Source organism: Harpia harpyja, chromosome 7 (genome assembly GCF_026419915.1).
Source record: "Harpia harpyja isolate bHarHar1 chromosome 7, bHarHar1 primary haplotype, whole genome shotgun sequence".
NCBI lineage: Eukaryota > Metazoa > Chordata > Aves > Accipitriformes > Accipitridae > Harpia > Harpia harpyja.
Window position 1 is genome coordinate 22,321,099 of NC_068946.1, and position 6,000 is coordinate 22,327,098.

Consider the following 6,000-nt stretch of genomic DNA (forward strand, 5'->3'; position numbering starts at 1 on the left):
ACTTCCTAAATGGTGGTGTTGCTTAGGCCAAAGCTTGGGTTCTGAGCTTAAAGGCAGTGTTTTTAACTGTTTGCTCACAAATATAATTCAAAATGGGGGAGAAGAGGGAGGTCGTTTATAGGTGTGGCTCAGCTCATGGAAGCTCTGCCCTTCCCAGGTCTCCTAAGCTGGGGAGAGTTGAGTGAGACCAGCTTTTGGCTGGGAGAGCTTGGGGGAAGACCTGGTTGTGGCAGGCAGCGACGCTGGCAGTACTGGGAATGGGTGACATTCCCAGGATGCAGCATGGAGTGCTCTCGGGCTCCATGCTTTTGACAAATTGCCACTTTAATGAAGCTGGCAGGTGAGCAGTGCAGAGCCACGTCCCCAGCGTGTGCTTTCTTCTCAGGCTTTTGGAGCTCTGGGTTATGCCACCCAATACGCTCTGACACCTAAAACGCTCCTTAACATCATCTGCAGTGCCCACATCTGGCTGCTTAAAAGCTGACTGTAATGTTAGATGTAATACCAAATCCTCTTTGTACTGCTGAATCCTTTTTCTTCTACAAAGACCCTAGCTACTCACTGCTGATGATTTATTTGGCCTGTGCAGCCTAGAAATAGGCTACAGCTGTGTAAAGCAATCCATGGGGAGGTCCTCTGTGCTCCTCAAAGCCTTGCCTACCTTGGGCTTTAGTGCTGTTGGAGACAGTCCCTCTCCCCTGCAGCTTCTGCAAGCCTGAGCTGGGGACAAGGCACTTGGGGTCCCGGCTCCTACCCTGCAAGGTGATGCTCATTACCGAGTTGTAGCCTACTGTTTACTTTCTAACTAGAGCTAGTAGAGGCTTTTAATTTCCAGGTGTGCTGTTAAAATCTCAATATGTGCTCCAGATGACTAAGGATGCTTCCTCTGCTTTTTTTTTTCTTTTTTTTTTTTTTCCCCTTTGCTCTCCCTTCCCCCTCCTTAAGTCAGCAATGGGTATAACTTGTTTGCAGAGTTACAGGGTGTTTTATCTTTCTTTGGCCTGCCCCAAGTGGATTGGGGTTTGTTGAAGTCACAGCATTCTTGCTTTCTTAGAGCTGGCATGTGGGCGTTGGATTGTGTCATTTGTAGGAGGTGAACGTCAAAGGAAGTGGGATCAACTGCTGGAGGAGGTTTGTAAGCCAGGTACTTAATATTTGGTTTCCTGGAAAGGCAAGAAAAAAATAGCAAAACAGGCAGCCTTTGTGTCTTTAGTTTTCCCATGTAATCAGAATAACACAATACCTATAAGTGCTTAAGCACAGTTTGTTTTGGGTTTGGTTTTTTTTTTTGCCTTGGCTTATTCAGGATGGAGAACTACTGTATTTCCCTTAAAATAGTTTCACATGTTTTGGTGGATTCTGTTGAATGTTTATTCCAGTAATACAAATAATTCGTGCTCCGTAAGTGCCCTCACAAATAATGTGATTTATTATCAGGTACGTTATGTTGTCTTTTTATTTGATGTAAAATGGTCTCTTAGAGTTAAAATTAGACAGAAGAGCCATTTGAGACTATTTTGTTCATCTCCAGCTGTTTTTTCAGGAGTGCATTAGTCTGAAGTATTTCATGGGCAAAATACTGAGTTATTTTGGGGGGAGAAAAATTATCTACAAAAGAAAAGTATAGCTACTTATTTTTACAGTAGTTTCATTGTAATCGCTATTTTATTTGACATGTATAGATACTGAGCTAGATACTGCTCTACTAGGAATATTTCTTTCTCCTAAACTGCTCTAGGTAGCAGATATCTTCTGCAGTCCTTGGTCAGGCTAAGCTTAAAAATTAACAAGAGAAATGATGTTTTAAAAGTTACCTGTGTCTTATCTTACAGATTAGGCAAAAGGACCATATTTTTTCATTATGCTGTTTTTTCTTTGCCTATTTAATCTAAATGTAGGATGCTTATTCTAGCTGTCCATGCTTTTGAAAAACTATGTGCCATAGCACATTTCCCCATTGTATCACTAGTGGGGGTCAGGCATGTCTGAGACTGGTGCAGTCTGAATGTTTTTAGATAAATGCCTCTGAGTAAAGCAGCTTTTTCCTTCTTGTATGGCTTCTGATTTACGCAGCGGTCTTGGCATTTAACCCTATGCTCATTTTCCCATTGCTATCAAAGGGACCTGTAGGTCAGGAGGAAGGAAAGCTCAGTCAGCCGACGGTAAAGTGTTCACGGGAGGATGTGTCTGCAGTTGCTGGAAACACAGTCCCTCCCTCTGACTTCAGCAAAGTAGTCTGGTGTAAATTCATTGAGCTCATTGATATTATTCCTGATTTACACAACAGTAAGCACTAAGAAAGTACAACAGTAAGTTAAGTAGCAGTGGGCCTTAAATATTTATCTAGTTTATTTTTAGCATGCCAATTGCAGCTATTTATATAGCAAGGAAGCAGTGGTACAAATCTAACTAGATTCCTCCTTCGCTTTGAATCTGCAATAGAGAGGCAGTATTTTTTTTTTGACCGTGAGCTCTTATTTATTATGTTAAATTTGCTCTGAATAATATGTTATAAACTTCATTTTTCAAGGGCCTCTTAACCCCCACTTTTAAGCAGAAGGGATCTTGTTACTTATCTAAAGGAGCCTTGATGCAGCCCAAGAGCAGCTGTGAGATTGCCCTGCAGTGCTGTGCAGGCACTAGTACCTTACATGGATTTATCCTTGGGGAAAGGTCCCAAAATTGTGAGCAGGCTCCACAGTAGAGCAAACAATGTGAAAGGAGCAGGTACTCTTTAATAACATCTAGTACAGCAAAAAGAAAAAGCACATTTATGGTTGCTTATTTGCTTACTAATAAAATCCTAGAATAAAATATATTCTCCTATGAGAGACTTTTGCTGGATGTAGGACAGGCAGATGAGGGTACTGCTGTGAGTGAGCCCCTATCTATGCCAGTGTGGCTGGGATGGACATTCCCTCTGAAAAGATGTGTGAAGGGTAAGCTAGGCTGGTGGTTGGAGATGGTAGAAAATAGCCTGTAGTTGTACGTGCTGGCTCAGAAATTAGCACTTTTGGCTCTTAGGCCACTAGTTTCTGTGCAGCTTAGCATATAAAAATCTATTGCTTTCTGTTGATTATGGATGGTCTCTGGTAAATAGATTGGTGATCCTAGCCCCGCCTTTAGTTGGCAAAGAACCACATCCCAAAAGCCAAGCCCTACCACTAATGTTGGCATCCCGACTGATAGTCTCAGACATGTACCTGGGACTTCGGTGGCAGCTGAATAGCCCTCACCACTTACAGACAGGCAGGTCATCACCTCGCAGGACCAGTTTTGTTGCTGTATCCCTCCTGTGGAGAAACAGGGGACTTACCCACTGTTGTGAACTTAAAAACATCATTCCGTATTTGATTTTAAAACAAACCTTGGGAGCCTGGGAAGGAAAGAGAACTAACAGATGAAGTCAACGCCCCCATGTCTGCTACAAGAAACCACAGAAGATGGTATGGTTTTGTAAAGAGGCCATGGGAGCAGTGTCTTGTTCATGGATAAGTGCGTGTCTGTCTGCCTTGCACCTTCAGATTTACATTCATATTAACTGCTGTTGCTCGTTACTACATTTATACAGTAGCCTCTAGTAATTGTCCTGGGATTTGATGAAGCACTGTTGGAAGAGTGAATTGCTAGCAGTGTTAAACAAATGTGAAAAGAATTATTCTCTTTCCAATGGTTCTTGAAATCAAATTTTATCCCCAATGTGCTCAACTACCTTCATGCTTGATCTCTGTATTGTCAGAGGAACCTGTCAAGCTCTTTTAGATCAAAGGAGGCTGTTTTGTATTAAGAAGATTCTGATAAAGTCTTCCAATTACTTTGTAATCACACTTTTGCATGAACACTGTTGTGGTTGCTGGTGTACCGTTACGCTGGTCAGGGAAAATCGAGGACTTTTGATCAGCCAGGTGCATGTTTGGTAGGCACCTCTTCTGAACCGTGCCTGTCCACAAGCCAGTAACAGAGTTAAACCGGCTCAAAACCTAGTCCTTCATGTTGATGCTCTGAGCTCGAGTAATTTGTTGATAGCCAGCTGTTTTATGGAAACCTTCTTGAGAGGCTTCACGTGCGAAAATGCTTGCCAGAAATTTTGAAGAGAGGCGGTAGCCTGCCTTAACAAAGGCATGGAGGACAGGGGAGGTCAAGGGACCTGCTGCCTTGGCCCCGCAGGGCGCAGCCGAGCGCCGGCCCGGGCATTGCCCGGCACGGTGCCGAGGAGACCTGCAGCAGGGCCAGCCCTGCTTGTGCTTGAAACGGTTGTCGTTGGCTTTAACTAAGTAAATGGTGAGAAAGACGGGGCGGCCTAAGCCTGACTGTGAAGGCCCGGGAGGGCCAGTCCCTCTTACAGCTCTCGGGTACAACACAAAGGTAGCCTGTGGCTCTCTGCTGCCTTTTGACCCGTGAAGTTTTGGGGTGTCTTGCTGCCTCCTATTTTCTTCTTTGTGCGTGCTCTGACAGGTCCAGCTCAGGCTGGACGCTGTTAGCACACGCATAACTGAGCACTTCCAAACTACCTGAAACATCTCCTTGCTCTCTCAGAGCCTGCCTGGTCTTGGTTGTTGACTGTTTCTTTTCACAGCCTGCCGTTGCTTACCCATGCACCACTGTACACCTTCACCCTGCACCCACGTGAAATCCACTGGTGTGCAATCAATTCCTGTTACTGGCAAAGTATGCCAGCTTGGCTTGCGCCCCCTCCCTTCCCAGCACGCCTGGCATTTTTAAATTTCTGTTTTTCCTGCTTTCAGACACAGTCCTCCTTCATTATAAAGTTTCTATGCATCTCCAGACAGGCTGCTTAATGACTATTTTTTTTCCTCAGCAACTCAGAATTTTTTGGCTGCTGCATTTTTCCTATCCAAATATAAACATGGGAGAGACTAAGAAAAAAGTGCTATTGAATGATTAGGTAGAGATACGCCATTGGCTTTGCTTGATTAATGGATTTACATTGTACATTACCCATAGGCAGCTTTCCAGTGTCTTTCCTTAAAACAAGGTAATTTGCTTAAAGGGCTATCTTTTGTAAAATACCACCAAGCAAGAGATACTTGGTGCGTGTGTGAACATCTACATAGGGAGAGCCAGGATGTACAGTCATTTTGCCCCTGCTAGTCACAGCCACTCCTGCAGGCACTTGAGGAATGCAGGATGTGCCCCAAATAGGTCTTTACAAACATTCCCCGCTGCAGTCGTTTCAGCCTTTCCTGGCATTCGTATTAGCTCTTGCTGACAACAACAGGATTTTCATGACAGTGACTGCAGCAGCGTACAAATGCTTTTTATTTCCCTTTCATGCCAGCCGGAAAGTGAAGGTAAAGACTTGCTATACTGACTCAGATGAAAGGTTGAACAAGCCCGGGCTCCTAGGTCTGGCAGTGGCCAGAGAAGCTTCAAGAGAGTGGAAGAACAAAACAAGCATAAAGTAATACTTTTTCCCACTCCATCCTCCTCATAAAGTGAGTGTTTCCAGCTCTGGCATCTATTCTGAAAGGATAAGAAAGAATAACTTGAAGAAATGGGGTGGCAAGGCAAGGAGAGAGGCGTGCTCTTCAAAGTACTAGCAGGGTTTAGTTTTCTGATCCGGTGCCAAACGCAACAGAGGTACTTGCCAAATGTCCTTGCGATGGTACTTGTCCTGGGGCTTTACAGCATTGCACCTCGCTGTCTATGTCCTGCTGCACTGCTTCTGCTGGAGTTGGTGGGGTTCCTCTGATGCCGAGGCTGCTGCTGAGCCTGTGCAAAAATCCTGCTGCTCCTGACTGCAGGGTACGTCTCCGGAGCGTGAAAGAGCAGGAGAGCCCTGTCCACGCCATTAGCAGGGCAAGCCGTTAGCGAGAGCTGTAATTTCTTCTTGGCTCCTTGAGGCTGGGGAAGGACACGCACGCTGCGCAGGGAGGCAGCCTGTTTCACAGTGCTGCCTCATTTATCACAGTGACCTGTGGATTGAGACTGCCTTCTGAAAGTTAGAGTAGATGCTGGGCTGGTCCCTGTGGTTCCTAC